The following is a 13319-nucleotide window of genomic DNA, read 5'->3' on the forward strand; positions in this document are numbered from 1 at the left end:
GTAAGGGCTCGTGAGCTACTCGTGTGGTAATCGGGTAGCGCACGGCAATGGGGCCGTGCTGCTGATTACTGCTGGGAATGCCCCCGCAGTAGATTATAGAAACTTATTTTCTACTGAGGGAAACTGTGCACGCCAACTTCAGAACTACCTCGGCAGTAGGGCTGATTTAGCGTACACTACCCGTGCAGTAGCCCTATGTTGGCTTAGTAAAAGGGCCTCTAAATTACTAAGGGGCCCTTTTACTAAACCACATTAAGTGCTAACATGTGCTTAATGTGACAAAAACGGCCTAATGCAGGAAAAGTCAAAGACGTTTGGGGTCCATTTACTAAGATGCACCTAAAAATGGCCTGTGCTGTTGTAGATGTTTGTATTGGACGCATGCAGGTCCATTTTTCAGCGCACCTACAAAAAAGCCTTTTTTTTTTTTGCTGAAAGTGGACATGCAGCGAAATAAAAAATGGCATGTATCCATTTTGGGCCTGAGACCTTACCGCCACCCATTGACTTAGCGGTGAGGTCTCACGCATTAACCGAGTGGTAATCATCTGCGTGTACAATGCCAATTACTGCCCAATAGAGCCACATGCCGTAAAATAAAATATATTTTCCGGTGCGCGTAGTGGACGTGCGTAAAAAATGAAATTACTACCCAGGCCACTTGGTAGCCAGGTAGTAGTTCTGAATTGGTGCACGTTGAGTGCGCGTAGACACCTGTGTGGCTTAGTAAAAGGGCTCCTTTGTGTTGGTTTTGATATTTGCTTGCACTAACTATGCAGTATTTATTTGGGATATTTTTTGGAGGGGGCAAGTCAAGGCAGAGACTGGGTATAGAAGCGCTATTTGGCTAGCATGCTGATATTAGCGCATGCTAACTGAATAATACAGACTTAACACAAGAGTCCTTAGCACTTCCTAAATATGAAGACGTGGAACCTGTGCAGAGTGCCAGATACAACTCTGAACATTTTTGTTGGATGGACCGTACATCTGATGACATTTTTACTATGGTTTACTATGTTTTAAGAAAGTAGGAGCCCTTTTACAAAGGCGTATAAGGGCCTATACGCATGCAGCATGCGTCAAATCGGCATTACTGCCTGGCTAGCATGTGCATCTGGTGGTAATTCTAAGTTTGGCGCACACTGAAAATGCACGGTAGAAAACTATTTTCTATTTTGTACTGCGGGAGCGTTCCCGGCGGTAATCGGCAGTTGGAACGCACTGGACGGTTACCGCACAGGTAAAGCATGAGCCCTTACTGCTAAGTCAATGGGTGGTGTTAAGGGCTCAGGTCATAAATAGACGTACGCCGGTTTTCATTTTGACGCACATCCGTTTCCAGGCCCCCCTCCCCCCAAACAAAATCCCCCTTTTTTCCAGACGCACTGAAGAAATGGTCTAGCACGTGTCCAATGCGTGCACCCATACTTCCACAGGCCACGTTTTGGCATGCCTTGGTGAAAGGGTCTCTGGATGCCAATGGTAAGAAGCCAATAACAGAGTTACATGATCAGATGACTTCAACTAGCTATTGTCTTTATGAAACGGATGATGACTAGAACACAATGGTGACTTGGAGGAAAAAAAATGATCTTGTTGCTTGAGTGGAACATGTGGAGGAGTGGCCTAGTTGTTAGGGTGGTGGACTTTGGTCCTAGGGAATTGAGGAACTGAGTTTGATTCCCGGCACAGGCAGCTCCTTGTGACTGTGGGCAAGTCACTTAACTCTCAATTGCCTGCCGCATTGAGCCTGCCATGAGTGGGAAAGCATGGGGTACAAATATAACAAAAATAAAATAATTGTTTTAGCTTTTATATGGCACCTTGCCCAGTGCGCCTTAAAATAAATGTATGATTGAAAACAAAAAGTACATAAATCAATGGAAAATGAGTCAGAAGAAACAGAGTTAAACAATTAGAACAAGAGCTAGTGTAATACAAATACTTCACCATAATCTGACAAGAAAAATATAAGGATTAATAGGTGGCAGGACCCTCTCACAATTCCTCTATAGATCTATCTACCTATATGAAGGACATAAACAGTTTTGAAAGAAAACAGTGTATCTAATTAATATATATCTTTGACATATCAACGGCCTTTCTTACTAAACAGCGCTAGCGATTCCCACTCGGCAAATGTGACACTGTGCAAATGGGCTGTGGTGCATTTGCCGGACCGGGAATCACCAGCGCAGTTTAGTAAAACAGGCTCCAATTTTTTAGATTTTTTTTTTTATTTTGATATTATGAAAGGCTAAAGTCTTTTTCACAGTATCAGTAATGTAGAAAAATAAATGTCCAATTCCTATAGTTTCTAACATCTTCATAGTTTCATACCTTCTCACGAGAAACTAGCCGATGTATCAATCTAAAACTGAAACATGAAAGAATTTGCAATCAGTGCTCAGGAAAATGGATCACAAGCGTCATATGCATAAAATGTACTTGAATAAATATGAGAAACTGAGCATTCAAGATAAAAAAAAATGAAAATCAGAAAGTTGAAGAGAAATAGAAATTTGAAAAGGAAGAGATAAGAGGAAAGATTACTTTAAACAAAATTGACTAAAGTCATGCAGTTGCCACACTAGTCCACTTGAATGTATAGAAATAAAGATTAATAATGATTTTTTTGCTTTTTTTTAATCGATATTTCTTACAACCACACAAAACAACAAAACACTCCAAGAAGTTACATTACTGCAACTTGCTTCTCACAGGACCATCTCGCGTCCCTTCAATCTGTTCAAACTTCTGTTGCATGACATCTTCCACTGGTGTCGCTATACTCACATAACCCCTCTGCTCGTCACCTCATTGACTCCCTATCCGTTTCTATATATAGTGCAAACTCTTACTGATTTACAAGTGCATTCATTCTGCAACTGCTCAGTATCTCCCCTCTTGTCTCTCCCTACACACCTCCCCCAGACTCCATTCATCAAGTAAGTTACTCTTATCTGTACCCTTCTCCTCCACTGCCAATTCCAAACTCCTTTCCATTCATCTTACTGCCCTTATGCCTGGAATAGACTTCCTGAGTCAATACATCACACTCTGTCTCTAACCCTATTCAAATCTAGGCTAAACGCCCACCTTTTTTTAAGACTGCTTTTAACTCTTAACCCCCTATTCACCTGTTCAGTACCCATGCTTGTTTTGAGCATTCCCACAATAAATGATTCGCTAATTTGCTCATTTGCTCTGTCTGTCTTCAATAGATTGTAAGCTCTGTCAGGCAGGGGCTGTCTTTCACATGTTTTGTATACAGTGCTGTGTACGTGTAGTAGTGCTATAGAAATGATAAGTAATAGTAGTGTAATTGAGAAGTCTTGAACATTTGGTTGAGGATTGGGAGGGGGATCAGCATTGTTGGGAGATCTCAAAAGAGTGTCTTGAACATTTGGATGGGGATAGGAAGGGGTCAGCATTGTTGGAGGAGATCATAAGAGGGCATCTTAAACATTTGGGTGGGGATCGGGAAGGGTCAGCATTGTTGGTGGGGATCAGGAGGGGTTGTCTTGAATATTTGGATGGGGATCGGATGGGGTCAGCATTGTTGGTGGGGATCAGGAGGGGACGTTGTGAACATTTAGATGGGGATCAGAAGGGGTCAGCATTGATTCGGGGGATCTGGAACATTTGGGTAGGGATCAGGAGGGGGATAAGCATTGTTGAGAGGATCTGGAGGGGGCATCCTGGACATTTTCATGGATATTAAGAGAGGGATCAGCATTGTTGGGAGATCTGGAGAGGGCATCTTGAACATTTGAATGGGAATTGGGAGGGGTTAGCATTGTCGGTGGGGATCAGGAGGGCACATTTTGAAAGTTTTGATGGGGATCAGAAGGGGTCAGCATTGTGTAGAGCAGGGGTAGGCACCTCCGGTCCTCGATAGCCGCAGGCAGGTCAGGTTTTCAGGATATCCACAATGAATATGCAGGAGATAGATTTGCATACCATGGAGGCAGGGCTTGCAAATCTATCTCCTGCATATTCATTGTGGATATCCTGAAAACCTGACCTGCCTGCAGCTCTCGAGGACCGAAGTTGTCTACCCCTGGTGTACAGGATCAGGAGGGGATGTCTTGAACATTTAGATGGGGATTGGAAAGGGTCATCATTATTGGGAGATCAGGATGAGGTGTCTTGAACATTTGGATAGGGATCAGGAAGGGGATAAGCATTGTTGAGAGGATCTGGAAAGATCTGGGTTAGGAGAGGGATCAGTATTGTTGGGAGATCTGGAGAGGGCATCTTAAACATTTGGATGGGTATTAGGAAGGAGATCAGCATTTTTGGGATGATCAGGAGGGGGGGAATCTTGAATATTTGGATGGGGATTGGAAAGGGGATCAGCATTTTGGGAAGATCAGGAGGGGATGGACATCTTTAACATTTGGCTTGGGATCAGGAGGGGTCAGCATTGTTGGTGGGGATCAGGAGGGCGCATCTTGAAAAATTTGATGGGGATCATTAGAGGTCAGCATTGTTTAAAGGATTAGGAGAGGGTGTCTTGAACATTTGGATGAGGATCAGAAGGTTCAGCATTGTTGTGGGGGATCACAAGGGAGTGTCCTGAAAATTTGGCTGAGGATCAGAGAGGGTCAGCATTGTTGGGAGAGATCAGGAGGGGGAGTCTTGAACACTTGGATGGGGATCAGAAGGGATCAGCATTCTTGGGAAATCAGAAGGAGGTGACTTGAACATTTGGATGAGGATCAGAAGGTTCAGCATTGTTGTGGGGGATCACGAGGGAGTGTCCTGAAAATTTGGCTGAGGATCAGAGGGGGTCAGCATTGTTGGGAGAGATCAGGAGGGGGAGGTCTTGAACACTTGGATGGGGATCAGAAGGGATCAGCATTCTTGGGAAATCAGAAGAAGGTGACTTGAACATTTGGATGGGGATCGGGAGGGGTCAGCATTGTTGAGAGGATCAGGAGGAGGCATCTTGAACATTTAAATGGGGATCAGAAAGGGTCAGCATTGTTGGGGGGGATCAGGAGGAGGAGGTGTCTTGAACATTTGGATGGGGATCAGGAGGAAGATCTGATTATCTTATTATCTGATTATCAGGAGGGCTCACCTTGAAAATTTTGATGGGGATCAGTCAGCATTGTTGGGGGGGATTAGCATTCTTCAGTGCCAAGGTAGGGAATTTAAACTTGCTGGCATTGTTACATGCAGTGCCTGGCAGTTCAGGTGCATGTAACGCAGTGTCTGTGTGGTAGCGGTTGCCTGGGCATTGCACTTACTGACTCTTAGTTTGTCAGTGTAAAACCTTACCCCACTTTAGTAAATATGCCCCACAGTTTCCAAGAGATATGAGGGAAGGCTGGAAAAGCATTTTGTGTTTCCTATTTGGAAATGTCAGTTCATGCATTCTTAAAATTCCTGGCTATCAGCATTTAGACCCTGCACCCAATCAGTCATAAGTGTCAGTTATCTGCTCGTTTGCACTTGGGGTTTGCATGAGTGATTGAGAGGGCAATTTTGCTTACTTTTCTATTGTTTAAAACCACCTCAGACCATGAGGTTTTTCACTCATTTCTTTCATTGGCTCTCAATGAATAATCAGTTTTGTAAAATCTACCTCTAACACGTATAAATGTCGCCACTTACACATTCAAAACCCTAAGTGATGCCACTATTTTTAAAAAAGTGTTCCAGTTCCCCTATATATACTTCAATGTACATATGTATTCCCTTGCATCCTTCTATGTATTTTATAAAAGGCCCAGTGGTTCAGCAAGTACTTTGTAAAATACTTGAACTGTTCACATCCTGACCTGGACATCCCAGTTCCTATCTAGGGCTCCTAGAAGCTTCATGCAAAAATGGGCTTCACATCTACTTCTGCGTGTGAACTGTATATTCATAAAAAATGCTCATTTAGGGTCCCTTTTACTAAAGGGTTGGCATTCGGTAACAGGCTTGCCACACTCCAAACCAGAACTACCGCCGACCTAACGCCCCCAGCATGCACCATTTCCAGCGCAACAGAAGATCAGGTCTGATTTTCTAGCGCAGGGATTACCCGGCGGTAATTGAGCAGTGCTGCACAATGCCCGGTTACCGTCAGGTTAGCATGGGAGCCCTTACCATCACCTCAGTGGGTAGTGGTAAGTGCCCCCCCAAAATGGCCACACGGCAGTTGCGAACTTACCACACAGCTGTTTCTTTTTTTGGCCTTTTTACATGCTGCTGTAAAGAGGGCAGAACCCCTTTTACTGCAGCTTGGTAAAAGGGGGTTCTGTTTTTGTTTTGCTATAAATTTCCCAACTTTATTTGTTTATGCAGTGAAAACGTACAATCTGTGAATCTGGAGGAAAAACCTCCCTCCCCCCCACCTTTGGCAGATAATAATGCTGAAATAGCAATCAGGTATGGTCTGCATCTTGAAGCATTTGTTTTTTAAGTCAAGGAACGTCTTTTGTTAAAATTGAAAACTAGAAATGACTTGAGTTGCATTTGACACAATTAATAAACAGGAATGAACGAGTGTCAGTGATGTACCCAGAGCAGATTTTCTCTCACCTACCAACAAATATTTAAGCTGCTGTTGCATATTTCTTGGGTTTCATAAATTATTTAGTTTTGCTATTTTTAAATAAACTAAGGGTAGAGTGAAACATTCAAAACATGCTCATGTAGTGATTAGGAAAACATGAAGAAAAAGATGCTGAAAGGATCCTGGCAAGAAAAATGTTCTGATATTAGCGTCTTACATTTCAGCATTTAGGGCTAGATTCTGTAAATTGCACCTCGATTTCCATGTACAAATCAAAACGCATTCTATAAAGTATGCTTTAATTTAGGGCTATATTGTAGAATACCGCGTGCTGTTCCATGTGACTAAATTTAGTTATGGTTAATTACGCCAACTCAAACCTGGTGTAAATCCTGGCGCTTAAATTACTTGCGGAACGAGCATATTCTATAGCAACACACATAGATATAAGAAACATGACCCGCCCATTCCACTCCCAGAACCACGCCCACTTTTCAACTAGGCTACTTAGAATTTACAGTTTCTCGTGCAGTAACGGTGGTGGCTATATGTGCGTGCCCTCTGACCTTAGTGATCGCTCGAGCCTTATAAGTGTGTGCAATTCCACCAGCCCTAGACCTGGTATAATTGTGGGCGTATTCCAGTCATCTCAACTCGTGCACTCGGCACTTGCTCCACCTCTCTCGCAAACACCACACCAAAAGCCGCAGCCAGGAACGTTTTACATTACAATTCAAAACAACATCATAACATATTATAACATAATTATTGTTGCAACCACATAACTACATTTTATCATCTATTAATAACTTGGGGTACACAGCTTCGGGTCTCACAAATGCTTAGTATGACCCACAGGTTGCCGCCCAAGCAGCCTGTGCGTTCCCTGTGCCAGTTACCAGCACCCGTAGACTCCTGGTGCATCCCGCTTAAGGATGCCCAGCCATAATATTAAAAACGGCGTTCTGGCCCCCCGGCCGCCTAAGCCAAGAGACACGCTGTCCAGATTTTCCTGCTGCCACTATGCAGCCCTAACTGTTGCTTATGCTTATCACTTTGCAAGAGGTCTTTCTGCCCCCGTTATCAGCATCTCAGTTAGTACTGTTACTGCTATGTTGCTGTGTACCCCCTGGCGTCATTGCGTAAACCTCTCCTCTTAACGCCTGCTGCGACAATTAGTGCCTTATGACTGGGTGGGCGGGTGGGTCAGCGCTGCTCTCTCCCTGCTGTCCCCATTCAAAAGAAAATCCCCCCCTTTCCTTCCCTTCCTTTCTCTTTCCTTACTCTCCGCCCCTCCCCTCCCCTTCCTTGCATTAACCCTTTGCCTGCCTATCTCACCCTTCTATCTTCCCTGCGCCCTCCCCTCCCCCCTCCCTCCCTATCGTCGCAGGCCATCGGCCCGGTTGTGCCCAGCCTCCCTTTAGGAGGTGTGGCTGGGTTCTTTCTTCTAGCGATGAGCAGCCCAAAATTGTTGTTTTATTTCATCTCACTTGTTTTATTTTGTTCTGGTTGGTCTTCGTTTTTGTTTCAGGGGCAGTCATTAAGAGTGTGCACTAGTGCTCCCGCTTTGCAAAGCGTGTGCACTGTTTTCTGATGCTTCACACATGTGTGCTAGCGTGTGCATGCATGCAGTATCGGGTTTCTTTGCAGACAGTGTACACTCTTTTCAAATAGTGCTCACTATTATGAGCAACTAAAGAAACACAAAATGTGGAGGGGGGGGGGGGGGGGGTTCTGCTCATTTTCATTTGTTAATAACATGTAATCACTGGGACATGTCCTTTGTTCCAAGTCTTTGTTCCTCTCTTGCTGTCCCAGGTGAAAATTAATTCCTTCGGCTTTCCTTTGCTGCATCTGCACCCGCCCCCTCACCCCACCCTACCCCATTCTTGGAGGATGTGGTGATGAACTGAGCCCTGTCACCTTCTTCCCCTTAAGCTTTATTCCAGGGACATGCCTTTTTCCTCATTTCTGTTCAGCTTGTGTCTCTGGGACCTGGCCGATACTTCCATCTTAGTACAAAGATTCCATTACAATGATGCGCTCACTAGTTGTATGCATTTGATTTTAAACATGAGATAACATTTAGTATTGCAAAGTATAATTGGGTCATTTATCTTTTCACCATTCCTCCCTACACAACTAATATCCCCCAGCAAACTGCAGACACCAATGTTAACCTTATTGAACTGCACAGAAGTCAAACATAGAGAGTGGAAAAATTGTCCATTTTTTAATTAGGTCAAGGTGGTTCTTATGCAAATGGATAAATCATTACTATGGTTAAGGGAATCAGTTAAGCTGCAAAATAGCTTACTTTTGTTTTATTCAGCAGATTGCATTCTGGAGAAAGGTTGATAAAGAATACTGTATTCTCCTTACTTATCATTAAAACCTAATAGCTTGCTGAATATATTCGAGATCCTTTTAGGGGTAGTTTATAACACTGTGCCTATGGCAAAGTTCCAAAATAAAAGCACCTGTGTTATGCTTATTCTATAAAGGCGTAATCTTCATAATCAAATATCCCAACGTAATTGGAAACTCCATTGATAAATTATCAAGTCTACTATTTAAGCCTTTCAACTTATGGTTTCTTCATGGGGGGAGGGGGGTTGTTTTGATTTTATATGCCTATTCCAAATAAAATCTTTTACTCATTCATAATTTCTTGAATATCCTATTACAGTTTTGAAAGCATCATTTGTGTAATATCTTTAAATTCACAAATAATAACATATCTTTCCTAAGTTCAGAATCCACGTTCCAATCCAGGCTCCAAGTTCCAGCATGATATCATGTTTCAAATTGATATCTACATCAATTCACTTTCTGTGTATACTATATATCCTGAAAAAGATGTGACAATGTTTTATATATTCTCACATGACTAATTCATCCAGTCAAAATGAAGAATCCCACATTCACTGTAACTACACCATTATAGTCCTTAGATATTCAAATGAGGGACAGCCATTCTAACATAGTAACATAGTAGATGATGGCAGAAAAAGACCTGCACGGTCCATCCAGTCTGCCCAACAAAATAAATTCATGTGTGCTACTTTTTGTGTATACCTTACCTTGATTTGTATCTGCCATTGTCAGGACACAGACCGTAGAAGTCTGCCCAGCATTAGCCCCGCCTCCCAACCACCAGCCCCGCCTCCCACCACCGGCTCTGCCACCCAATCTTGGCTAAGCTTCTGGGGATCCCTTCCTTCTGAGCAGAATACCTCTATGTTTATCCCACACATGTTTGAATTCCGTTACCGTTTTCATCTCCACCACCTCCCGCGGGAGGGCATTCCAAGCATCCACCACTCTCTCTGTGAAAAAATACTTCCTGACATTTTTCTTGAGTCTGCCCCCCTTCAATCTCATTTCATGTCCTCGAGTTCTACCGCCTTCCCATCTCTGGAAAAGGTTCGTTTGTGGACTAATACCTTTCAAATATTTGAACGTCTGTATCATATCACCCCTGTTTCTCCTTTCCTCCAGGGTATACATGTTCAGTTCAACAAGTCTCTCCTCATACCAGGGGCGTAGCCACGGGCGGGCCCGGGTGGGCCTGGGCCCATCCAAGTTCGGGTCAGGCCCGCCCAGCAGCAAAGTTCCTGAGTGATGGTGATTCCAGTCGCAGCGATTCCCACACGTTGCCTGCCAGTGCCGGCTGCCGCTCAATCTCCTCGCGCTACTAAGCGCTAACCCGGAAGTCTCTCCTCTGCAGGAGAGACTTCCGGGTTAGCGCTTAGTAGCGAGAGGAGATTGTTGAGCGGAAGCCGGCAGGCAGCGTGTGGGAATCGCTGCGACTGGAATCTCCGTCAGGAGCTTTGCTGCTGGGCGGGCCTGCAAGGAGGGTGAGATGCTGCAGCTGCACGGGGGGGGGGGGGAAGATGTCGCATGGGGGAGGGAAGACGGGAGGACACAGCAGCTGCACAGGGGAAGGGAAGATGGAAAGAAAGATGCTGCACAGGGGGGAGGGAAGATGGAAAGATGAGGCTTGGTTGGTGGGTGAGGGAGATGCAGCAAAGGGGTGGAGGGGTGAGGAAGGGAGAAGTCTTGGCTGTGTTTGAGGTGGAGGGGAGGGACACATGCTGCATACAGAGGGGATAGGTGGGGAGGGGGAGAAATGGTAGGCATAGGAGTGGAGAGGAGGGAGAAATGGTGGGTATAGTAGAGGGAGGGAGGGCGGAGCAGAGAAAATTTTGTGCCCACCCACTTTGGGCTCAGGTCCACCCAAAACTGGCTGTCTGGCTACGCCACTGCCTCATACGTCTTGTAACGCAAATCCCATACCATTCTCGTAGCTTTTCGTAGCTTCTAGCTCTGAATTTAATCCATTGGGTTGCAAATTCACATCTGTTCCCGATAAATTAGTGAGGTGTGGTAGCCGTGTTAGTCCACTCTTAAAGGTTATCAATAGAAATCAAACAAAATAAAACATGGAAAAGAAAATAAGATGATACCTGCTCCACCCATATTCCCCCCTGATTCTCTGAAAGTCACCAAAAATTGTTTACGCAAATTTAGACATGCTCATGATTTGTGTGTGCAATTTAATAGAATAAACCAATTAATGTCAATAATTGGCTTTTTAACCAGCAATTATTGGTACTAATTAGATTTAATTGGATTTAAGTGTATAAATTAAGGTGCAGGATCCACACCTAAAATGTACACATGGCCCGAAACAGGGAGGGTCATGAGCATTTCAGAGTGAATCTGTGACGTGGCTTTGAGTTACATGCATAATTATAGAATAACAGTGCTTATATGCAGTAAAGTATCTGCCCCATGCACTGCTGATTCAAGAAGGAAAATCGAGATCTCAATGCAGTAGTAGCTTAAATGTATTTTAGAGAGTAAAACAGTCGCCTACATAAAAATTCCAGATAAGGTCATGGGATCATTCTCTCCCTTTTTCAGCTGTTATGTTTGCCTTTTGTGACCTCTCAAACTCTGTATATGTGAAATACACACAAAGGTAACCCATACAAAACCACAATGAGAAAGCAAGTGTTCCAGGTAATAGGACTGCAGAATTGGGATTTGTTGCCAGTGGAGATTCAAATGGAGGCAAATTATTTGGGGCCTGGTATTCAAAACTATTTAACAGGCCAGGAACGGCTCCTGGCCTGTTAAATAGTGTTTTAGCGGCTAACCATGGATATTCGGTGGGAAGTAGCTGATCTATTTGGGATATAAATTTAGAAAATAAATATTGCATGACATAGACATGGATATTTGACGCCAAATCAGCTATGTTTAGCAGTTAAAATAGGCCACATAAATAGCATGCCTATTTTTAACCGCTAAGTACTTGACCGGTTAGATCTCAATATCATTTTAACCGGTTAAGTTGCCATGGTCAAAAATGAAACAGAATATTCAATACCTGTCACCAGAAATAGCCTTCAGTACAATGACCAGGCAATGGCTAATTTTCAGAGTATAAACCAGTGGCGTAGCCAAGGGTGGGCCTGGATGGGCCCAGGCCCACCCAGTAGCAGCACACCTATGATGTGGCTGGCAGGGATCCCTAAGCCTTACCAGCCAAAAACTCCCAACAACTGTCCCTCCTGCATACCTTGTAAATAGCAGATCTTCGCCTGCAGCGAGCAGCGGCTGATACATACTATTCGCACCAGCCCCACAGCCTTCCCTCTGATGTATTCCCACCTATGTGGAAACAGGAAGTTGCATCAGAGGGAAGGCTGTGGGGCCAACATGAGCAGTGTGTATTAGTTGCTGCATGTGACGGAGGGAGGATGTTTGAGAGACCAAATGGCATGCAGGCGAGAGAGAGAGAGACCAAATCACTCCAAAGTTATTCTGCCCACACATCCTGGGCCCAGGCCCACCCAAAATTGGGTGTCTGGCTACGCCCCTGGTATAAACACCAGTCCCAAATTGTAGCAAGAAAAGCAATTTGATTCAAGGGGATCAGGCAGATTTGTTCAAGAAACTTTTTTTTAGGTTTTCTAGTTATTTTGCATTCAAAACATTCTGTTTTGAATGCAAAATAACTAGAAAACCTGAAAAAGTTTCTTGAACAAATCTGCCTTATCCCATTGAGTCAAATTGCTTACCAGAAATAGCCTGACATTGAATAACTGGGTTTAACGCTGGCAGCGGACAGCAAAAGCGCTCCCCACCGCTGGCTAAATATCAGAGGGTTGGTGTTTAGAATGAAATTTAAAGCATTGGCATAGTCTAGTATTTGAAATCTAGGGCATTGTGGAATAAGATAGTTTTAAGATTTGTAGTTGAGTATTTGTATTTTGGGGGTTTATATGTTTCCATCTGGAATATATGTATGTGATATTTTAAAATGTTATTTGTTTTATGAGATATCGTGAATGCAGTGCTGTAATCCGCTTAGAAATGTACAGAAAAGCAGTAAATAAATCGAATAAATGAAATGAAAAAAGTGAAAGAGGGCATCACCTTCTTTTGAAAGGTCAATTATATTCAATATCACAGGGGAAAGATATTGCCGTAAATTATCACTAATGTTTAAGTAAGAACATAAGAATTACTATACTGAGTCAAACCAATGGTCCATCTAGCCCAGTATCCTCCTTCCAACAGTGGCCAATTCAGGTCACAGCTGTGGGTTAGCTACGTGGGACCTGAGGGGGCCTGGGCCCCCGTAGATTTGGCCCTGGCCCCCTCACAACAATCCCTTTGAACACCCCTCCCGCCACCAACCCTCGCCTGCCGTCGCCGCCCGCCCCGCCGCTTCAAATACCCTGTTGTTTGCTGGCCCCGCCAGCCGAGAATCTAGTTCTTCGGCGCC

General features: G+C 44.0%; 1 protein-coding gene across 1 annotated transcript in view; it reads left to right on the forward strand.

Annotated features, from left to right (window-relative positions):
* NCKAP5 (NCK associated protein 5) overlaps positions 1-13319 on the forward strand; it is an 898061-nt gene that overhangs the window by 863163 nt on the left and 21579 nt on the right. The gene's annotated exons all lie outside the window — the stretch shown is intronic.

This window comes from Microcaecilia unicolor, chromosome 7, assembly GCF_901765095.1.
Source record: "Microcaecilia unicolor chromosome 7, aMicUni1.1, whole genome shotgun sequence".
Lineage (NCBI taxonomy): Eukaryota > Metazoa > Chordata > Amphibia > Gymnophiona > Siphonopidae > Microcaecilia > Microcaecilia unicolor.